This window comes from Suricata suricatta, chromosome 9, assembly GCF_006229205.1.
Source record: "Suricata suricatta isolate VVHF042 chromosome 9, meerkat_22Aug2017_6uvM2_HiC, whole genome shotgun sequence".
NCBI classification, from domain to species: Eukaryota; Metazoa; Chordata; class Mammalia; order Carnivora; family Herpestidae; genus Suricata; species Suricata suricatta.
Genome location: NC_043708.1, coordinates 64,755,917 through 64,778,163, shown reverse-complemented (window position 1 = coordinate 64,778,163; position 22,247 = coordinate 64,755,917). Strand labels below are relative to the sequence as shown.

General features: G+C 34.8%; 1 long non-coding RNA gene across 5 annotated transcripts in view; it reads right to left on the bottom strand.

Moving 5' to 3' along the window:
- LOC115301705 overlaps window positions 1-22,247 on the bottom strand; it is a 151,473-nt gene that overhangs the window by 14,730 nt on the left and 114,496 nt on the right. For 2 of the 5 annotated variants that reach the window (XR_003913249.1, XR_003913251.1), the window contains exons 4-5: window positions 16,743-16,922; window positions 728-828 (exon numbers count right to left, since the gene is read on the bottom strand). This is a non-coding gene — a long non-coding RNA (uncharacterized LOC115301705). Of the gene's footprint in view, window positions 1-727; window positions 829-2,465; window positions 2,644-16,742; window positions 16,923-17,822; window positions 17,894-22,247 lie in introns of those variants that run through there. The other 3 variants (XR_003913250.1, XR_003913252.1, XR_003913253.1) reach the window with 3 other exon arrangements.

Sequence of the window (22,247 nt, the reverse complement as noted above, 5' to 3'; positions counted from 1 at the left end):
AGTTTGAAATACATATTTACTGCAAAGTCAGTTGTATCATTTGTGTAAGCAATTTTTCCATTATTTACTATTATATGTTGACAGTAAACTCATATTAAGCCCTGCCTATGCCAACATATTAAACTAAATATTTTGTGCCTAGGTTGCTCTTTCCTGCCCTCTTTCACCAGATAAATGCTATTTATTCTTCGACTTCAGCTTAATCTTCACTTCTTAGGGGACAGTTTTCCTCTGACTTCCCAAAGATGAGTGCTTATGTACCTTCTTATGCATTGGTTCTTCCTAGCCCTTAGCATTGTATGTGATTATTTAATTATTACCTCTCTCTTCCAGTGAACAGTGATCTACATGAAGGCAAAGTAATTCTTCTTGTATTTAGTATTATATCCCAGAATAGCACCTTGCACATAATAAGTGCTCAATAAATATTCATTGAATGGCTGACTAAATGAATGAATTTAAGCATTGTCTGCATTGCGCTAGATGGTGAGATGAGAACAAAGAAGAGCAAGCGGTTTGTGTACTGATCTATGAATAAGAATACACATAGCTAATGACAGTACCTGCCCTGATATTTCCATCACCTTATATATCTAATGTCATCAGCCCACTCACCTTGTTTAAAAAGAAAATACTGAACCATGAGTGATTACATAGGAAGGGGGAAAAAGCTGGTAGAAAAAAAGAAACTGCTTACAGATCCCAGAAACCGTCAATAATAACTTACCTTCTACTTTGTTTTCCTTTGAATGGAAGAACTATTTCTTCATTGTTTTCAGGATGGCTCTGTTTTCATATAAATTTCCTGATCTCAGAAAGGTTACAAACCTGAAAAATAAATTAAAAGCACCTTATCATATATGGTTTGATTCCACTGAGTCAAACTACAAAGTACATAACCAACCATTTCCAGTCTGAACCTCATCACAAACCTTGCTTCAAATGTCAGTGCAGACTTTTTGAAAACTCAATTTTCTGCCAGTATTCTCAAGGTTGTCTTGTCTAAGTGTTGCCTCAATTGCTAATACCACTCTAAATCCCACTTTAAAAAAGGACCAACAATTCATTGTTTTTCATTATATAAATTGTAATCCCATTGTAAATCTACATGAAAATAAAGTGTATGTTTTATCTCTATATTTTATAGTTTTAGGTTTTGTGAAAATATATACCTAAAATTCTGAAAACTTAAATAATTTTGACATTTTTCACCAGGATATTTCATTAGGTAACTCAGCCACACCATTTCAATTTTTTATATTATAAACTTACTTAGAACAGTTTTTTTATTCACAGCAAAATTGAACAAAAGTACAGAAAGTACCCATATACTTCCCTATTCTGACAAGTGTCTAATCTCCTTATCAACATCCTATTACCCACATTTGATGAATGGGCGTTGACGCATTATTGCCCCAAGTCCATAGTTTACATTGTTGACTCATGTGTTGTACATCCTGAGTTTTGACAAATATGTAATGACACATATCTACCACTGTAGTATCATACAGCATGGTTTCACTGTCCTAAAAATTCTCTGTGCTTCACCTGTCTCTCTCCCCTCTCCAGTTCCTGGCAACCACTGATCTTTTTACTGTCTCCATAGTTGTTCCTTTTCCAAAATGTCATATAGTTAGAATTATACAGCATGTAGCCTTTTCATACTGGCTTTTCCCCCCACTTAGTAATATGCATTTAGATTTCCTCCATGTCTTTTAATCACGTGACAATTCATTTCTCTTTCTCACTGAATCATATTACATTGTCTTGATGTACCACAGTTTATTTACCCATTCTTCTACAGAAGGACATCTGGGTTGCTTCCAGGTTTCAGCAATTATGAATAAATCTGCTATAAGCATTCGTGTACAGGTGTTTTATTTTCATTAGTGTGAGTAAACACCAAGAAGTACAACTATGGGATAATATGAAATATGGCCATTTGTAGGAAAGTGGATGGACCTTGAGGGTGTCATGCTAAGCGAAATAACTCAGGCAGAGAAGGAGAGATACCATATGTTTGCACTCATAGGTCTAACAGGAAAACAGGAGAAACCTAATGGAGGACCAGCGGGAGGGGAAAAGGGAAAGAGAGTTGGGGAGAGAGAGGGATGCAAAACCTGAGAGATTATTGAATACTGAAAATGAACCAAGGGTTGAAGGGGGAGGGGGGAGGAAAGAGGTGGTGGTGATGGAGGAGAGCACCTGTGGGGAAGAGCACTGGGTGTTATATGGAAACCAGTTGGCAATAAACTATTAAAAAAAAAATAAAGAATAAGGGAATTGTGCAACAGTAAGAAAAAAAATTTTTATTGTTAAAAAAAGAGAAATTGCCAAAGTGTCTAACAAAGTGGTTGTGATATTTTTATTTCACCAGCAATAAATAAGAATTCCAGTTACTTTACATATTTGTTAATCTTTGGAATCCAAAGATTCATCTATTGGGGCGCTTTTCATATACATACTTGCTTTCTCTGTATCTTCTTTAGTCGAAGTTTGTTCAAGTCTTCTGCCCAATTTTAATCAAGTTATCTTATTGCTGAGGTTTAAGACTCTTTTGTGTATTTTGGATCCATTATCAGATGTTTCTCTTCTAACATTTTCTCCCAGTCTTTGGTTTGTCTTCTCATTCTGTTGACCTGTCTTTTGCACAGCAAAAGTTTTTTGATTAAAAAAAACTCAGCAAATCAATTGTTTTTTTCAGGGATCGGGTCTTTTGTGTTGTATCAAAAAGTCACTGCCATATCCAGTGTTACCTAGGTTTGCTCAATTTTATATTCTAGGAGTTTTACAATTTTGCATTTTACAGTTAGGCTTCTGATCTATTTAGAGTTGATATTTATAAAGCGTGTAAGGTCTATGTCTAGATATATATATTTTTTGCATGTTGGTGTCCAGTTGTTCCAACAACATTTGTTCAAAAGACTACTTTTTCCCCACTGTATTGCCTTTGCTCCTCTTGTCAAAGATCAGTTGACTATATTTCCGTGGGTCTACTTTTGATCTGTTCTGTTCCTTTGACCTAGTTTTCTGTTTTTCACCAATACCACACTGTCTTCAATCCTGTAGTTTTATAGTGCGTCACGAGTCAGGCAGTGTCACTCCTCTGACTTTATACTTCTTCAGTATTCAGTTTGCTATTATGTCTCTTTTAAATCTCCATATACACTTTAGAACCAGTTTGTTAATATCCAAAAGCAGTTCGGCATTTTGATTGGGGTTACATTGGATCTATAGATCAAGTTGGGAAGAACTTAACATCTTGGCAATTTTGAGTCTTCTTATACATGACCATATAATATCTCTTCATTTATTTACTTCTTTGATTCTGTTCAGCAGAATCTTGTGGTTTTCCTCACATATATAAGTCTTATGTATGTTTTGCCAGATTTATATCTAAGTATATCATTTTTGGTGGTGTTAATGTAAATGAAATTTTTTATCTCAATTTCCTTTTGTATTTTGGTGGTATTTGAAACGTGGTTTATTTTTTTTATTAAGGTATAATTGAAATGGAATGTTATTTTACTTTTAGGTGTATAACATGGTGATGCAACAAGGCTGTATGTTATGCCCCTCTCACCAGAAGTGGAGGTACCATCTGTCACCAAACAATGCCATTACAATACCATTGGCTATATTTCTTCTGCAGTAACTGTTATCTCCATGCCTTATTCATTCCTTTACTGGAGGCCTGTATCTCCCACCCTTTTGTGACAGCCATCAGTTTATTCAATGTACTTATGGATCTGTTTCTGAAAAGCAAATGACACTTAACCTTGAATCCTGCAAGCTAGTTATAATTCATTATTACTAGTTATAATCAATTACCATTTGAGTTTTGTGTCAGTTCTTTTGGATTTCCTACATAGACAATTGTGTAACCAAAAGTTGTGTTCTATTTATTCTCTCAATTTTTGTGCGTCTAGAGAAGTCTTTACATCTCCCTCATTTTGAAAGGACAATTTCACAGGGCACAGAATTATAGAGGAGTAGCTTAGTTTCCCTCAACACTATTTCTTCTTACCTGTGTGGTTTCTGAGGAGACGTAGGATATAATTTATACCTATGTTCCTCGATCGTAAGATGTTTTTGCCTCTGTCTTCTTTCAGGACTTCTTTATTCTTAATTTTCTAAAGTTGAATACAATATGCTGAGGTTCCTGATTTTTTTATACTTATCTTGTGTATTATTCTCTGTGCTTCCTGGATCTATGGTTTAGTATTTGACATTAACTTGGGGGGAACTCTCAGTCATTAAGGCTTTAAACGATGTTGCCATTATATATATGCTACACTTTTTACTGTTGTCTTATATTTCTGGGATATTTTTTTCAGTCTTTTTCTCTTTGGTTTTCAGTTTTTAATTTTCCATTGCCATATCCTAAAGGTCAGAGATACTCTCCTCAGCTGTGTCCTATCTACTGATGAGCCCACTAATGCGACCTATCTTGGTTACACTGTTTTTGAATACTAGTATTTCTTTTTTTTAAGTTTATCTATCCCATTTGTTTCTGAAAGAGAGAGAGAGAGAGAGCGAGAGCGAGAGAGCGAGCACATGCACGTATGAGTGTGGGGGGGAGGGGTAGAGTAAGAGGGAGAGAGAATCCCAAGCAAGCTGCAGAGTCCTTGTTCAACGCAGCTTGGAACTCAACACAGGGCCCAGTGCCATGAACCATGAGATTGTGCCCTGAGCTGGAACCAAGAGTCAGAAGCTTAACCGACAGAGCCAGCCAGGTGCCCTCTAGGATTTCTTTTTAATTCTTCCTTATATATTGTATCTCTCTGCTTACATTATCCATCTATTCTTATATGTTATCTCCTTTTTCCACTAAGGCCCTTAGCATAGTAATGAGAGGAAGTTTCAAAATTCCCGTTCTGCTAATTCCCATCACTAGAGTATAAGTCCCGTGAAGTTAGGAACTGTATCTCTGTTTCTCTGTTGTTTCCAGAGCCTGGTATATAGTAAGTTTGCAAATATTTATTGAATGAATGATTCCCTCAGAAGTGAAAAGGATTTTCAATCAAATTGACTCTAAGTCTAAGATGTCAATCAGTTTGGATAGTTTTAAAACTCAACTGACTTATTTTATTTGACTAGCAAAAGCATGCGTCAAAATGTCTGTATGTAGACGTACTTTATGTGATATCTTCTAACATAATTATATGTAAAGTTATTTGCATATCCCCAAAATATTTATGCAATGATACAATATATTCAAACTCTAGACCACAATATAGAACAAAGTACCCGACTGATATAAAATTAATTATTTGGAGGCTTTTTTTTTCTATTTCATGTGTATTAAGTAGCATACTTGTTTTTAGTACATTTCAGATTTATGGAAAAATCATGAAGACCGTAGTGATTTTCATATACAACTCTGTACCTCATCCCTATTGACATATTACATTAATATAGTATATTTGTTACAATTAATGACTCAATATTGATACACTATTTTTAATTGAAGTCCATAATTTATTCAGACTTCTTTGGTTTACTTAATGTCCTTTTTTCACTGTTTTTCCTGAAACCCATCCAAGATGCTATGTTACATTTTACCACTCGGGTCTCCATAGGCTACTCTTTACTTTGACAGTTATCAGAGCTCCCTTGTTTTTGATGACCTTAACAGTTTTGAGGAATACTGAAAAGTATTTTATAAAATGTTCTTCTACTGGGATTTGTCTGATGTGTTTCTCATAACTGGTGTTACATGCTTTTTGAGGAAAAAGAGCATAGAATTGAAGTGCCATTACCTCATATCCTATCAGTCTAGATAAAAGCAACAGGACTGATCATTGTTGATGTGAACCTTGATCATCTGAGGTATTATTTCTCAGGCTTCCCCACTGTCAAGTCATTGTTCTTACCCTTTCGATCCTGCACTTTTTGGAAGGGAGTCACTATGCACAGTACTCACTTAAAGACTAGGGAATTATGTTTCACTTTTTTGAGGGAAAAGTGCAAATACAAATATTTAGAATTCTTCTATAAGGGATCTTCATCTATTCTCCTTCATTTGTTTATTCAGTCATTTATTTATATCAATATGGACTTATAGTCTTTACTTTATACTTTGGATAAATTCCAATGCTACATTTTTAAATTCTCTGTTTGTGGTTCTAGTCCCAGCTCTTGGGAGCTCTTTCAGGTGGATTCTGTGTCCCTTAAACATACCCCCATCAGAGTGTATGTGTGTGTGTGTGGGTGAGCACTTCTCTACTTTCTGGTACTATAAGATGATCCAAGCTCATCTTGTGTATTTTCTGCCTCACATCTAGAATCAATCATTTCTATATGGTACTCTGATTCCTTTTATTGGAGAACGGTATTAGAAACCAAGATCTGGGCACTAGGTGTGCTCTTCGCTAATAGAGTGTAATTTCTTTTAGGCACTCAAAGCTGTCAGAGCAAATAAATATTTGTGTGGACATTAATCTATACATATACAGATATCTATTAATACCATACATGATCATCTATATCTATATTAAGCTAAACATAAGTTCAATCTAATGTCTTCAACTCTAATCCATTACCACAATGATCATCTATTTTTCCTTTATTTGTTAATTTTTATTCCAACACTAAGAAAGCTGACTCCACAATTCACTATTCACTTAATTATTAAATTCTAATATACGTGTATGGCAGTTTCAGAAGTGTTAACCCATAGACCCATGAGAGAAAAGCATTTTATCAACTATAGTTTAGTGCTTATGGACAGTTCTTCTGCCTTTAGACTTACAGATTCTATTTATTTCCAAAGTTACTTAAGTCAGCACCTTTTCTCCCCACCACCTTCAATTAGGTTTCATATACTGGTAATAAATTTATAATTTTTGTCATCTACTTCATTCTATCCTGAGATCTCAAGATCACCTACACAATTTTTTTATTTTCCTTTTTAAAATTTTTTAATATTTTATTTATTTTTGAGACAGACAGACAAACAAACAGATGACAGACAGATAGCATGAGAAGGGAAGGGTGATACAAAATTCAAAGACAGGGAGATACAAAATTCAAAGACAGGCTCCAGGCTCTGAGCTGTCAGCACAGAGTCTGATGGAGGGCTCAAACCCACAAATTGCGAGATCATGACCTGAGCTGAAGTTAGATGTTTAATTGACTGAGCCACCCGGGTGCCCCTAATTTTTAAAAAAATTTTCATACATTGTTTTATTCTTTGTATAGCATTATTACATAGGTTTTGAAAAATGCAAAATGTTGTATGTACACCATTGCAGATTATGCTCAACAGTTTCACCATCTTAATAAATACTTTGTGCTTTACTGATTCAGTCCCTTCCCTCCCTCCTTTCAGCCACTGATATTTTTAGTGTCTTTAGGTTTGCCTTTGTCAGAAGTCACATGATTAATTATATAGTATATAATCTTTTCAGATTGGCTTCTTTCACTTAAAAATATATATTTAAAATTTACTGGGGTTCCCGGATGGCTCAGTTGGCTAAGCATTTGACTCTTGATTTTGGCTTGGGTCATAATCTTACAGCTCCTGAGTTCAAGCCCCACACCAGGCTCTGTGCTGACAGTGTGGAGCCTGCTTTGGATTCTCTCTCTCTGTCCCTCTCATGCTCATATACTCTCTCTTTGTCCCTCACAAAAAAAAAAAAAAAAAAAAAACTTTAAAAACATTTAAAGTTTATCTTTGTCTTCTCATGGCTTGTTAGTTTATCACTGAGTGATAGATACTCCATTGTGTAGATATAAAACTGTTTATTTACTTATTGAAAAGCATCTTGATTGCTTCTAGGTTTGGGTGATGACAAATAAAGTTGTTACAAGCACTGGAACAAGCATGTGGAATAAGTGTGCACAAGAGTTGGATAAATATCTAGAAGCATGACTGCCTGTTATATAATTACATAGGTGGGAATATGTTTAGTATTATAAGTATTTATTATTTAGTATTATATGTTTAGTATAAAGTTCCCACTGTTTTCCAAAGTGACTGACAGTAGCATTTTACCACCTCACCAGTAATATTCCTCCAAATTCTCAAGGCCTTTGAGGTATGTAGTGGTATCTCACTGGTATTATAATTTGGAATTTTCTTTTTTTTTTAATTAAAGTTTATTTATTTATTTTGAGAGAGAGAGAGCGAGCCAGCAATGGGAGGGAAGAGAGAGAGAGGGAGGCACGGACAAAGAGAAAGAGGGAGAAGTAGAGGAAGATAGGGAGAGAGGGAGAGAGGGGGTAGAGGGGGGGAGGGAGGGAGAGAGAGGGAGAGAGAGAGAGAGAATGAATCCCAAGAAGACTCTGTGCTGTCAGTGCAGAGCCCAACACAGGGCTCAAATTCACAAACCCTGAGATTATGATCTGAGTCAAAATCAAGGGTCTGTTGCTCAACTGACTGAGCCACCCAAGTATCTCTAATTTGGAATTTTCTAATAACAAATTATACTGATCATCTTTTCATATATTTATTTTCCATCTGTATATCTTCTTTGGTGATTTTTTTTAAACTTTAAATTTTGTTGTTTGTTTTCCTATTTGTGGAATTTTAAGAGTTATTTGTGTATCTTGGATGCAAGTTCTTTTCAGGTGTGTGTTTTGCAAATACTTCTCCTGGTCTGTAACTACAATTATTATTCTCTTAATGGTATTGAATTCAATTTGCTAATCTTTTGTTAAGGATTTTTGATCTGTGTTCATGAGAGAGATTGATCTATAATTTTCATTCCTTGTAATGTCGTTGTTGGCTTTGGTATTAGGGTAATGCTATATTCAAAGAATGAACTAGGAAGTGTTCTCTAGCTGTATCCTGAAAGAGATTTTGGAGAATTGTTATTATTTCTTCCTTAAGTGTTTGGTAGAATTCACCTATGAAACTATCTGGACCAACGCTTTGTTGTTGTTTTTTTTTGAAAGGTTAGTGTTAGTTCAATTTCTTTAATATATACAAACTACTCAAATTAGATACTCACCTTTGTAAGTTTTGTTATCTTATCTTTCAAGGAATTGGTCCTTTTTTAAATTCAATTTGGGGGCATAGAATTGTTAATAATATTCTTTTTTTTTCTATTAATGTCCTTGGACCAGTAGTATCCTTCTTTCCTTTCAGATACTAGGAACTTGTTTATTCCTTATTTTTATCTGGTTAACTAGCCTACAGGTTTATCAATGCTATTGATCTCTTCAGAGAGCCAGCTTTTGCTTTGATTTTTTTTCTACTGATTTCCTCTTTTCAATTTTAGTGATACCTGCTCTAATTTTTATTATTTCTTTTCTCTGACTTGATTTAGGTTTACATTGATCTGCCTTCTCTAGTTTCCCAAGGTGGAAATTTCAATTACTGGTTATAGATTTTTAAAATTAATGTATTCAGTGCTATGAATTTCCCCACTAAGCACTGTTTTTGCTGGATGCCATAAATTCTGATAGGCTGTATTTTCATTTTCATTTAGTTCAAAATATTTTTAAATGTCTCTTGAGATTTTTACCTTGATGCATATGTTATTTAAAAGTGTTAATTAGTTCGGGTTGATTCAAAATACTATTCAGTTCAGCTATATCCTTACTGATTTTCTGTCTGCTTGACCTATCAGTTACTGACAGAAGGGTGCTGAGTTATAATAGTGAATTTGTTTATTTCTCCTTGAATTTGTGTCAGTTTTTATCTCACATATTTTGATACATTTTTCCTGTGGGGTGTATATATGTGTCTGTGTGTGTGTGTGTGTGTGAGACAGTTAATTGTTATATCTTTTTAGAGAATTGGTCCTTCATCATTATATAATGCCTACCTTAATTCCTAGTAATTTTCCAAACTGAAATTAGTACAGCTATCCTTGCTTTCTTTTTGTTAGTATTAACATATTAACATGATATTTCTCTCTCCATCCCTTCACTTTGAGACTAAGTCTTTATACATAAAGTGGATTTCTTCTAAATCATTCAGTTTTGTCTTTTAGCTTATTTTAAAGATTTTTTAGTGGTTACACTAGAGTTTGCCATGTATGCTTTGAATTAATCCATGCCCATCTCAAATAACATAATATCACTTCACATGTAGTGCAGAATCTTTGAAATAGTATTCTTTATTTCTTTGTGTCCTTTATATTGCTGTCACCAATCTTACTTATCTATGAGCTATAGTCACACAATATATTGTTACTATTATACTAAGAACAGATATTTCGATTAATTAAAAATAAGAAAAACAGCATATTTTAATTTTAACAAAATATTTTCATTTCTTTCTTCTTTAAAATGTTCTTCCTTTCTTCATACAGATCTGTTTCTGAACGATTTTATTTTCTCTCTCCCTAGAGAATTAAAAAAATATTTCCTTGCAGAGACCTATTAATGACACATTCCTTCAATTATTGTTTGACTGACAAAGTCTATATTGTTGAGAAAGTCTTCTGAAAAATAATTTCAATGGATATTTAATTATAGGTTGAGTTTTTTTACTTTAAATATTTTACCTCACTCTCTTCGTGCTATCATAGTTTTAGAAAGGATTTATGCTCTTTCTTTATTGTTTCTTCTGTAATTAAGGCATTATTTAAATTGTGACTTTTATTCTCTTTGTCTTTGATTTTCTGTAGTTTGAATATGATTTGCCTACATTTGTTGTTGTTGTTGTTGTTGTTGTTGTTGTTGTTATTTATCTTGAATATATTTTCCGGACTTCCTAGATCTAATAGTTTAGAGCCTATTATTAATATTGGAAAATCCTCACCATTATTACCTAACATATTTCTTTTGTAACTTCTTTCTTCTCCTTCTGGTATTCCAATTGTATGGAGGATATACTTTTTGTTACTGTACCACACTTAATGGATGCTCTCTTCATTTTTTTCATTATTTTTCCCTTTATACTTCTTTTTTGAAAGTTATAGTAACCTACCTTCAAATTTACTTATTTTCTCAGCTGTACCAAGTTTATTGATGAGCCCCCCCCATTTGTAAAATGTTTATTTTACTTTTTTGATGTTTATTTATTTTCGAGAGGGAGAGAGAGACAGAGAGACAGAATGTGATAGGGGGAGGGGCAGACGGAGTGTGAGATACAGAATCCTAAGTAAGCTCCAGGCTCTAAGATGTCAGCAGAGAGCCCTATATAAACCCAAGAACCGTGATATTATGGCCTGAACCTAAGTTGGACGCTTAACTGACTGAGCCACACAGATGCCCTATTGATGATCCCTTCTAAGGCATCCTTCATTTTCATTACAGTGGTTTGGGATCTCTAGCATTTTCTTTTGAGTCTTTCCTAACGTTTCCATCCCTCTGTTTAACCATATATTCCTGCATACTGTCTACTTTTTCATTAGCACCCTGAACATATTAATCATAGTTATTTTAAATTACTTGTCTCACTTGTGGCTTAAGAGTTTGAGCCCTGCATCAGGCTCTGTGCTGACAGCACATCTGTGTCATATATGAATCTGGTCTGATGCTTGCTTTGTCCTCAGATTGTGATTTTCCTTTGTCTTTTAGCATGCTTTGTAACTTTGCTGAAAGCCAGACATGATGTTACAGGTAAGAGAAATGAGGTAAATAGGTGTTTGGTGTAAGAGTTTATGTTAATATGGCTTGGAGTAGGGCTGTATTTAATGTTTGCTGTAGCTGTACCAGAGGCTTCAAATTCCTATAATATCCTTGTTTTTGCCTTGTGTGCTTTGGCTTCCTTAAGAACACTTCCTTAGGTAAAGTCTTTCAGTTCTTTGAGCTATAATACTATTATTATACTGGATCCCTTTTGATATGTTAGAAGGGAATGGGGAAGAAGAGGCATTGTACAATATTATGATTGAATCTCTATATTCTAGTGGGCCTGTGCACCTGGGATGTAACCTTCACAAGTTACAGTTCTTAGATATTTTCCCCTTAGGTGTTATTGGGAATCTATAGGAGGGTAGAGCAGAGAAAATGCCCTTCCCTTAGGTAACTAAAACTCTGGTGAAGTCTTTCCTCTGAAGAGTAGCCCTTTGTTATGAGAACACTCTTCCAGTATTTCACAATGGCCACTCTTCCCCTCCCTTGTGAGAGCCAGAAGGGTATCTTTCTTGGGTCTTCAATGTGAGAACCTGGTATAATTCCTCTAGTTAAAACCCAAGAAATTGTCAGGAGCCCCCTAAGACAACAGCCCTCAGAAACCTCTCACTTTCAGCCTCTAATAACTCATCAAAATGATCACTTAAGTGTTTTCAATAATGTGTGACTCCAGGAGCTTCTCCTGATGGAATGGAGATGGAGATTGAGTCTTCATTTGCCTCCTTCTAGAGTTCAGAATGCCAGTTTGTTCTGAACCATAGTCCTCTGAAAAGTCCAAGAAAATTCATTGATTTTGTTTGCTCAACATTTTTTTTTTTGGTTGTAAAAATGGGAGTGACAACTTCCTAGTTTTTACATGTCAGAACTGAAATCAGTATATTGATTTCTTCTTATTTTTAAATCACTACTGCTAGACTATGTTGCCTGAACAAAGTCTCAGTACCTCTGAAATTAACTAACCAAGTCTGTTGGTCTCATAAACACAGACATCCATGGATGGGCTTGCCTCTCCCAAGGCAACAGAAGAAATCCATGTGCCAGAGGAAATTTTAGCCCTGGAGTCATTTTCAAGGCTCTGGAAACCCCCATACTTGAAAATATAAAATTGATATCATCATCATCCAAGTTTTTATTTCACTGCTTTTAAAAGTAGTGTAATATATGCCACAATATGTCTCATTCTAAAGGTTGAAAAATTTATGCTATGACTATAATGACATCATCCTGCCTCCCACAGAAGGCTTTTGCTTGGAGAGTTCAGCAAAAGAACAAAATTAACAGGAAACGTCACTTTCACACACAGATGGAAAAAAATGTTAACATCTCCTGAATTCTATGACAGTCTCCTTGATGGGAACATACATGTCACCAGAACGTACCAACAATGTGCAAACACATCTTATGAGCAGGTGCTAAACTGAGGTCACTGCTGGAAGATGGGAGCTTTGGCAGGACTGAGAACAAAAGATTCCTCCTAGGTGTCGTGTGAAGCTAAGAAACAAGAATCATGCATAAGGAATGTTCCAGGCAGGATAAAACTTGTGAATGCTTGAGTGACAATGTACTGAGGAGGCCTCCTCTTACTTCTCTTCTACCTTCATTTCGTGGATCATGAAAAAATCCCACTCATTTCTTAAAGATTTTGTGGGCTAAATCTAAAATTCTCTACTGGTTAAATAATGTTGTGATTGTTCCAAAAAGAAAAAGAAAAGAAATATGTGACTCTTCTCTCTTTTTGAGGAATGACTTTGATAACATTAAATTATGAAAATTTATAGTACAGAAATACCTAGCAGATTTATTTTGCTCAAAGGTTCCCTATGTATTCCCTAAATGGTCTAACCTCTAAAATGTATTCCATGTTGCCAGCATACTGAGAACAAAAAAGAACAGCCAAAAGCATATATGGCTATTTCTATGTCTAGGGAGTATATTAATGTGAAATTTCTATACATAATATAAAAAACACAGTTCTTTTCTTTCCCTATTTAATTTTTAGAATGTTTTCTCTTTAAATGTTCACAGGACTATGGCATAAGGTTTTTAAACAAAATATTTGTGGGAATACAAGTAAAATGAGACCCACATAAAGTTACAGTGAGAAGAAGACAACATTCTTGATCACAGGAGAGGTATATAGGGGTATCAAACATTAAGGCTTATAAACCTGAGTTATTGTTCCAAGAATTGAATCTGAAATAAAAATATTACCATATTACCATGATCTACTCTCTTCATCATCCACATCATATCACATATATACACACACACACACCACACACGTACACACCACACACGCATAACTATACAAGTATCTTCTTCTAGTACTCTGCCCCATTAATTCTTTCCTCTCTATTGCCTGTGCAGCATGTTACTTCTCCTGTCTCCCTCCTTCAGGCTACCAAATTCTTTTCTCAATTCTACTTTCTTTTCAAGCTATCTTCTTCCTTTCTATCTTCTTCCTTTTATAACTCTTTTGTTATTCCCTTCACATTTGAAGTTGAGGAAAATTTGTCTGTATTAGACAATCAAGTGCACATCAAATACAGAGATGGGGAATGGAAGTTCTTTACTTTTTCCCTTTAGCAGGATCTCCCATCTCTTCCAAGGAGAAACATGAGAAAGTCCCTTTCTAACAGCTTTCTTCTCGTTTGCCATGCTTCTTCAATGCCCTCTACCCCAGGATCCTTCATCTTCTTTTCTTAAACTTCATCCCAAGCTGTCCTAAGTATTTCTGGAGTATAGGGGAAGGGATAAAGGACCATGGTTATCTAGCAATATTCACCAATTCTCCTCAAACTATTTCATTAAAATCATCAATAAGACTCTGTGTCTTATTAGTTTTCTTCTTTCTCCTATTTATAACTCTATAGTATTTGAGCCTTCTTATTAATAATTTTTCACTTTAACTGGGTAGTGGAACAAAATTCCCAGTGCTTTTCATCCCATACTCTAAAAATTCCTTCTCTAGCTCCTTCATGGGGTGTCTTCCTAAGGAAGGGGGATATATTCCTAAATATAGACATTGCTGAAGGTATGTTTTTGGCTTTTGTCTCACTTTACATTTACTCTTTGAGTCATACCACCTCCTCTGCTTTATTTCTGTGTAGATGATGTTCAAACTGGCACTGAGGAGGGAACATCTAAACTGGTTCTTGAAGGTTGACTGGGAATTTATTAGGATAATGATGGGACCAAGTAAAATGCAGGAAAATGGTACTGCATCACAAGAATACAGACACATCAATTAGGATGGCAAATTTAGGAGAACTGTCGACAGTGCACATGAGTATAAACTGTGCACTAGTGTTGTGCCAGGCTATATCCTTGATGGACTAGTAGGAATAAGAAGGAGCTATGGAAGCTGAAGCTACAGCAATACTAAAGTCATTCATGATAACAAAATTTGAATTATTCTTTATATCGGTATATCCTAAAGCATGTTTTCAGAACAACTGACTGACAAAATTTGATGTGTATTTAAAACAATCTATACCAAGGGATACAGAAGTGCTGATGCATAGGAGCACATGTACCCCAGTGTTCATAGCAGCACTGTCAACAATAGCCAAAACATGGAAAAAGCCTAAATTTCCATCACCTGATGAGTGGATCAAGAAGAGGTGGTATGTATACACAATGGAGTACTACATGGCAATGAGAAAGAATGAAATCTGGCCATTTGTAGGAAAGTGGATGGACCTTGAGGGTGCCATGCTAAGCGAAATAAGTCAGGCAGAGAAGGACAGATACCATATGTTTGCACTCATAGGTCTAACAGGAGAACAGGAGAAACCTAATGGAGGACCATGGGGAGGGGAAGAGGGAAAGAGAGTTGGGGAGGGAGAGGAACACAAAACTTGAGAGACTATTGAATACGGAAAATGAACTGAGGGTTGAAAAGGGAGGGGGAAAAGAGGTGGTGGTGATGGAGGAGGGCACCTGTGGGGAAGAGTACTGGGTGTTGTATGGAAACTAATTAGACAATAAACTACTTAAAAATAAAATAAAATACTATTGCAGCATCTGAAAAAAATAAATAAAATTACCAAGTTCTGAAAAAAAATAAAACAATCTATAATCACATGAATCCAAGCCATAAAATTGATCACATTTAAACAGCTTTTCTTTCCTAGAATGAGCACTTTTTTAATGTGTTTTCTTTTTATTTGCGGGGGGGAGAGAAAAAGAAACAGGAGTGGGGGGAGGGCAGAGAGAGTGACACACACACACAATCTGAAGCAGGCTTCAGGATCTGAGCTGTCAACACAGAGCCCCATCCAGGGCTCAAACCCAGATCATCACCTGAGCCAAAGTCAGATGCTTAACCAACTGAGCCACCCCCGTACCTAGAAGGGGCTCCTTATAGCCAATTTACCCTCTGGTTCCCTTAAGAATATAATATATTGTATTTGCTATGGGACCCATTTTCCAGAATATACATTGGGAATTTGCTTAAACAATAGGGGTCATAGAAGTATTTAGCTTGTATTTTTAAAGATGACTCAGATAACAGTACAAAAAAATGGCTTAAAGATATAAATAGGATAAATATTGCCACAGGCAGTCACATAAGAAAGGAAATGAGGATAAATGAAGCAAAATGAGTAATGAGTAGCTGATCTCACTGTAATTAGTAAGAAAATGATGTTCTCGGTGAGGCAATGACACAGATAATGATAATGGAGAGGAGTAAAAAATTTCTCAAGAGCTTTTTAGGAGGTAGACTCTGTCCCCTTGTCAGCTTTCTTTTTTTAGTAGGTATACTCAACAGGAATTGGTAGGCAGTAGATACGGAGGGTGACAGAGATGGGAAGAGTCCAGTACAGGACCCAGATTTCTGACAGAGAGACGGTGTTTGAAGGACTACAGTATGATATAGACATTGGAATTCAGGATGGGGTGGTGGCTGTAGGGATTGAAAAGTTGCAAAGAGGGTGGGTGCTACAGTGTAAGAGACATGTGAAAAGGCAGTAGAGGAAAATCTTCTCTACAGTTTTGCATGGAACTACACAGCCCAAAGAGGAACAGTTTTCTCATGTCATGTGACTAAGTAGGTTGAATAACTAGCTCATGTGATTTACTCTCTCAGAGATCAGTTTTAATTTATTTCAATCATATCTACTCCTATATAAATGTGATTCATATATTTGGTTGCCAGTAAAGCTTAGACAGAACTTACATCTGGTACTACCATGACAACTCACCATTATTTCCTGTGCTGATCTCTTCAAATAATCCCATTTCTGCCAAACCAACCAACAAACGAATTATTCCCCAATAAAAGAGTCTGGAAACCATGGTTTTGCCTATTTTCCCCTTGATATTCCAGTCCTAAGATTTCACCTTTTTAATATCTCTCATATTCAGGAGACTCCAAAACAATCCTGAAAGACACAAAAGTAGAAGAAAATGAACGAAAAGACATACTATGTTCTTTGGAGGAAAGACAGCATAAATATGTCAACACAATAACATATTAGGGTTTTGTTTTCCTTAAAGCTACGCAGAACTAAGTTGGAAAAACTTAATAAAAAAAAAAGGTAGCAACAACCCTGAAATAAAAGATAAGTCTAAAAAAGAGAAGAAAGAATAACTTTTTCCTAGAAGGAGTTGACATGCATTATAGAACTTCTGTAGTTAAAACAGTATGAAATCCATGCATGGAGAAACAAGTGACATAAGATAGAAAAAAAGAAAATATTTACAGTGACTTTTAAGACATAATTAGACTGTATATCCTTAGTTTAATATGTTCTGAGGTCCAAAAAATAAGGCTTGAAATAATAACTAATCATACATTTTGAGGATTTGCATTTGAGGATTTACATCTAAGGATATATATTAAGTAGTGCAACTATAAGACTGTTCTCTTTACAGAGAGGGAAAAAGCAAATGAGGCTTTATATATAATTACCATGGAAAACCAGCAGTGTTGGCATAAGAGAAACAGGAACCAAATGTAAAATAAATAAGGTTAGATAATAACCACATATACCTGAATCTGAATTAGAACTCACAATAAATATCAGTAATATAAACTCATAAATTTTATCCTTAAAAACACATGCTTCTTAGACTTGTGCTCTGAAATATGAAAAAGCAATGACTGACTGTATAACATTGAGCACTCTTAGCACCCATATGTGGATTTAAATACCATGTCACAATACATATAATAAAGTCTTCATGGAGAATGGGTGATTCTGAATGTTGGGTAGAAAATTTTAAAGATGATCCCGGGACATTTTGTCTTATAAAGGAGTTAGAAAGCTCTCAACACCTACCATGATTGTATCAAAATGACGCAGAAGTCAACGTCAGGAGGTTCCCAATTCAGCAAATATAGAACACACTTCAATATGAATAAGAATAATTGGAATAGATTGAAATGCATCAAATATATTTTAACCTGAGTTTATTTTTTTTGAAATAAAGAAAGAAAGCCACTGGAAATAGTTCCTACAGCACAAACAAAAGGCAAGCAAATATTACATGTCTGCTGATGGTATACAGCACAACTTATAAACAATTCTTGCCAAAAAAGTCTAAATCTGATCAAATTTTTAATTTAATCACCATTTTGTTGGGAATACAGAAGACAGAACATTATAAATATTACCATGAGTATGAAATTAGCAAGCAATGTCTCTATCACTTTAATAAATTTCAAGATCAAAAAAGAAAAGATGAAATTTCAAGATTAAAAATATTTAAGAAACTTCATTAACCAATTACATACAATGAATGGACCTTATTTGGATACAGATTCAAAGAAATGACTTACAAAAAATTTCATACAAAAATTATAGAAACATGACTACTGACTGCATATTTGGGATTGTTAAAAATTGTTAATATATTAGATACGATAAGAGTATATGGCTATGTTCACTAATGAGTCTTTATCTTTTAGAAATTCATATTCAAGTATATATAAGTTTAAGGTATTGATGACTGACTTCAAAAAACCTAGAGTTAAAGATGAAAGTCAAAGAGATAAAAAAGAGTGGTCATGAAACATTCGTTTTGAAGCTGGGTGGTGAATATATGGAAGTTTGTTGTATTATTCCACCTGCTGTTTTATTTTCTAATTTTTCATAATGTAATGAAGGAAAAAAATCTCATATATTTCTTTATATCCAGTCCCACATTAGCTTCTCATTTTCTTTTCCTAAAATATTGCTATAGTAACTGGTCTTATCAATGTGAATTTTCACCTCTAAGATTTACTCAGAACATGCTCATTAGATTCATCTTCTAAAAACCCTAAAGAACAACTTTTTCCCAAGTAGCTACTTTGCTCAAAACTTGTAAGTGATTCTCCACTTTCCTTGAAATAAGTGATCCTAAGTCTATTCAAAATAAACCATCATTAGTTTGACATCAATGACACCTTACAATCTGTTTCCATCCAATTCTCTGAACACTTCCCTCACTTCTTTTTTTGAACTTGATGCTTTAGTCAAAGCATTTGTCCTCTTGTCTGCTTGTCCTGGAAACAGATGTGGGAACTCCACCTCCACTTTTGGTCTTACAATCCTGTCTGAGCGGTGGCCCTGCCTCTATATTTATCTTAATTTGTTCCTTCCTCAAAGGCCTATTTAAGTCTCACCTCTTGTGTGTAGCTTTTCCTAAAGACTTCAACTATGGTCAACTCTCTCTTATTTGAACTCCAGCAGCAATTGCTTTCCTATAACTCATTCTATCACATGCTACTCTACATGGCCAGTGTATTTTAATGCATAGACTCTGCCCTCTTTGATGTCAGAGAGTGTGTCAGATTTCTGTGTACTCAAGCACACACTGTAGAGCCTTATACAGAATAGTTGCTCAATGAATGTTTGATGTTGCTGCTGGCCTTGCTGCCATTATTAATGACTGGGGTGGTGATGATAATGACAGTGGTGGGTATAATGATAAAGGAAGTTCATTTAACAATAATTGCCAGGATCCCCAAATTTCTTCATTGAGGTGACCCTGAATCTAAAGATTTGTGACTGAGTTAGCATTGATTCATAAAACCAAATATGCACTTGTGTTTGGTCCTAGAAGTCTATTCCATATGTCCCAATAACCTAGTACTGTCAATTAAGATGGTTTAAACATATACACAAACAAAAAGAAAAACAAAACAAAACTCTATTTTCAAATTCTTCATTGACTTTTTACTCCTTAAAGAATTACAAATGTCTTGATATAGGATTAGAGGTTTACAGTCTGGCCTAAAATCCAAAATCAAATTTCATTCTCATTATTTCCCTATATGTACTCTGCTTCAGTTAAAATAGTCTAATTTTAAATATATTTGGAACCATTTCTCTTCTTTCTATTTCCATTAAACTTCCTTAGTTAGATCTTCATAATTTCTTGGATTGTTTCAATTCCTTTCCTAATCCACCACCTGGCTTCCAGTCATGTTCCCTTCCAGTTCATTCTCCACCCACCCTTCTCTGAAGCCCAAGAAGGAGTTATCCTGCTTAAAATTCTTCTATGACTATCTTAGCTATAAAGGCTAAATGCCTTAACATGGTGTACCAGACCTTTTATGATATTCACTTTAATTACTTCAAATGTCTGCTATATGCTATGTGCTTACCATAGAGTGGCAAATATTCTATGGTCTATCCCCATATTGTCTAGTGAGAGAAAAGGAGAAGAAACTAACACACATAAATATATGATAAAGACCAAGAAGAGCTCTAATAGAAAGTGGGGGGGGGGATGCCATGGGAAAGAAATATATGGAGATCTAATTTAGATTGACCAGAAGAGATCCTCCTGCTGAGGAAACATTTAAGTTGTTTCCTTCTTGTGGAGAAAAAGTTACTAAGTGGTTGATAAATCTCAGAGGTTAGAAATAGCAGTGAAGTTACAATATATACCATTTGTTTATGTTTATTACCTACTTGATATATTACTTTATAGAAAAATTGATGGTAAATTGCTCTCTATATAAATTATGATAACGTGTTGTATTATGTTTTCCATTTTGTCATGTGTCTTTATTTTTATAAACACTTTTCCCATCAGAAGTTTAAATTTTAAGCAGTATTCCATAGATCTATGGCTTTGTGTTTTCTGCTTTCTCTTAATACAAGATTATCATCAATATTCAGATACACTGTCTTTTCTATTTTTAAAATTTAACACTTTAAACCACCTGATATTATTTTTGAGAGGTATGAGAGGGGAACTGTCTGTTGTTTTCTAAGTGGTTAGTCATTTATTGAATAATAAGGAATAGCATTCATGGAGGTTTACTATGAGCCAGACACTCTGCCAAATGCTTTGCATTTATTATCTCTGTTAATTCTTACAACCCAATAAGGTAGGTAGTGTTATGCTCCCCAAATTTCAGATAAAGAAGGTGAAGAACAGGTAAGTGATTTGCTCAAGGTAATATAGCTATTAAACAGAAGAGCTAAACTTAGAACTAAGAGAAATGACTCAAGGATCTATTCTCTTCATAATCAATTTTTAATTTACAGTGACTTCCAGAATCTTTGTCTTCCTCATAGGTTTGAAAGGCCTCCTTTTCCATATTATAAATTTCTGTTATATATTTAAATATGCTTCTCCTTGGGCCGTTTCTGGGCTTTACATATATACATATATATTTACATGTATATGGTTTTACATTGAATTTTAAGCTGAATAAAAGATTAGTTATTAGTTCCTTTTGTTCCATGTTTCTATGCTTCTATTAATTGACTAATTTTACCAATTGAGTTTTGCATGCCAAAATGTGTTGACTACCTGTATGCTAAAAATTACCTTTCTTCAGCTTATTTGCAATTTCTCTCTCATATTTTCTCACCTCTTTATGTACCCAACTTAAGTGTAGAATTTGATCTAACAATATTAAACCTCATATAAAATGATCACGAATTTTGTACATTTGTACTAAGAACATTCATGTAATATAAGAAGACATGAGTTTCTAATTGCTATCTGCTTTTCTGATGTATTATAGTTCTATGATACTGAAGACACTGAAAAATTAGAAAGACATTCTCCTAGGCTCCGAGTCTCTGCTATTGAGGTACTAGTATTATTTGCTCTCACAGTGTGTTTATGTGCGTTACACATAAAGCTCAGCTTTAATTTCGAAGAACATAATATACGTTGATGTTCCACGATCTCCTGAGATACTATTTAAGAGGAACTTCTCTTCAATGTTTCTCCATAAGGTTATTGAATTTCCATAGGCTCCAGTCTTCCCTCCTCAGCAGAGCTGTTGTATAAATCAAAATTTCTACCAGCTCTATTATAGACTCCTTCAAATGACTTCTCTCAACTTAATATACTTATATTAGTGAAGCTGTCAGTGAGTTATTGGGACACATTCCCTGCACTGTTCATTGCAAACTAACACTGAATTGGCCACTTAAGGAAACTGCATTAACTCTTTCAGACCACCAGGGTGCCATTTAGGGCCCTCATGTAACATTTTCCTTAAACTAGGTCATCATGATGTCATTTAATCATTTTAGAGCACTGAAATAGATATTTATGAGATGGCCTCTCAGAGTCTGAAAGAATTAGTGTAGGTCTCCATGGCCTGTGACCCACTCTAAAGCCAAATGACATGAACTTCTCTTTGTACGCCAGTGATTTCCCAGTCCGGGATACGGTTCTCAGAGACAGGATGAAACATTTAACAATGAGAAGGGAATCAGTTAAAAATCTACTAACTAGTTCACTCAAAA